The following is a 2,002-nucleotide window of genomic DNA, read 5'->3' on the forward strand; positions in this document are numbered from 1 at the left end:
GAACAAAGAGACCTTGGAGTGCAGGTTCATAGCTCCTTGAAAGTGGAGTCGCAGGTAGATAGGATAGTGAAGAAGGCATTTGGTATGCTTTCCTTCATTGGTCAGAGTATTGAGTACAGGAGTTGGGAGGTCATGTTGCAGCTGTACAAGACATTGGTTAGGCCACTGTTGGAATATTGCGTGTAATTCTGGTCTCCTCGTTATCAGAAAGATGTTGTGAAACTTGAAAGGGTTCAGAAAAGATTTACAACGATGTAGCGGGGGTTGGAGGATTTGAGCTATCGGGAGAGGCTGAACAGGCTGGGGCTGTTTTCCCTGGAGTGTCAGAGGCTGAGGGGTGACCTTATAGAGGTTTACAAAATTATGAGGGGCATGTATAGGGTAAATAGGCAAAGTCTTTTCCCTGGGGTTGGGGAGTCCAGAACTAGAGGGCATAGGTTTAGGGTGATAGGGGAAAGATATAAAAGAGACCTAAGGGGCAACTTTTTCACGCAGAGGGTGGTGCGTGTATGGAATGAGCTGCCAGAGGAAATGGTGGAGGCTGGTACAATTGCAACATTTAAGAGGCATTTGGATGGGTAAATGAATAGGAAAGGTTTGGAGGGATATGGGCCGGGTGCTGGCAGGTGGGACTAGATTGGGTTGGGATATCTGGTTGGCATGGACGCTTGGACCAAAGGGTCTGTATCTGTGCTGTATGTATCTATGACGAGAAATAATTCAACGGGGTCGAGCAAGTATTGTGGACAGCACAATTAGGTATTTCTTTTCATTGGAGAGGTTACATTGAATTACTTGTATCATATAGGGCCAGGCATCATTTCATTCTGATGCAATGGGTTTATAATTCACATCCTGCCACTGACTCCAACTGCAGCAGCCCTCTTGATAACGATGAAAGTAAAAACAGAAGACTCAAGCATTTAATTCTAAATAGGAATATTCCTCTGACATTCTGGACACCTCCTCCACTTCCCGCACCTCCACCCTTGAACCCCACCCTTCCAATCGCAATAAAGACAGAACCCCCATGGTCCTTACCATCCACCCCATCAACCTCCAGATATAATGCATAATTTCCGCCATTTCTGCCACTTACAATCAGACCCTACCAGCAGAGATATATTTCCCTCCCAATTCCTGTCTGCTTTCTGCAGAGACCATTCCCTCCGCGATTCCATCATTATATCCTCTAACTCACCCTCCACTCCCGGCACCTTCCCTTATCACTGCAGAAGTGTAAACTCTGTGCCCACACCTGCTTCCCCCCCCCCCCCCCCCCACCACCAACCTCTATTTAAGGCCCCAAAGGATCCTTCCACATCAGTCAGAGATTTGCCTGCACCCCCAACACCTCATCTACTGTGTCTGTTGCCCTCGATGTAGTTTCCTGTACATTGGGGATACATGATGCCAACTTGCAGAATGTTTCAGAAACCATCTCTAGGACACACACACAATCAACCCCACTACCCTGTGGCTGAACACTTCACCTCCCAATCCCACTATGCCAAGGACATGCAAGTCCTGGGCCTCTTCCACCACCAAATCCTAGCCACTTGACTCCTGGAGGAAGAACACCTCATCTTCTGCCTTAGGACTTTCCAACCCCACAGGATCAATGTTGACTTCACCAATTTCCCCATTTTTCCTCCCCCTGCCTTTTCCCAGATCCAACCCTCCAACTTGGCACTGCCCTCATGAACTGTCCTACCTGTCTATCTTCCTTTCCATCTATCCATTCCACCCTCCACTCTGCCCTATCACCATCTCCCCCACCTTCATCTACATGTAGCATTCCCAGATACCTTCCCTTCAGCCCCATTCTCCTCCTATTTATCTCTCAGGCTCCTTGGCCCTTTCCCACATTCCTGATGAAGGACTTATGCTCAAAACGTCAACACTCCTGCTCCTCGGATACTGCTTGACCAGCTGTGCTTTTCTAGCAGCACACATTTTGACTCTGATCTCCAGCATCTGCAGTCCTGGCTTTCTCCTATAT

The sequence above is a fragment of the Chiloscyllium plagiosum genome, unplaced genomic scaffold (assembly GCF_004010195.1).
Source record: "Chiloscyllium plagiosum isolate BGI_BamShark_2017 unplaced genomic scaffold, ASM401019v2 scaf_6018, whole genome shotgun sequence".
Taxonomy (NCBI): Eukaryota; Metazoa; Chordata; class Chondrichthyes; order Orectolobiformes; family Hemiscylliidae; genus Chiloscyllium; species Chiloscyllium plagiosum.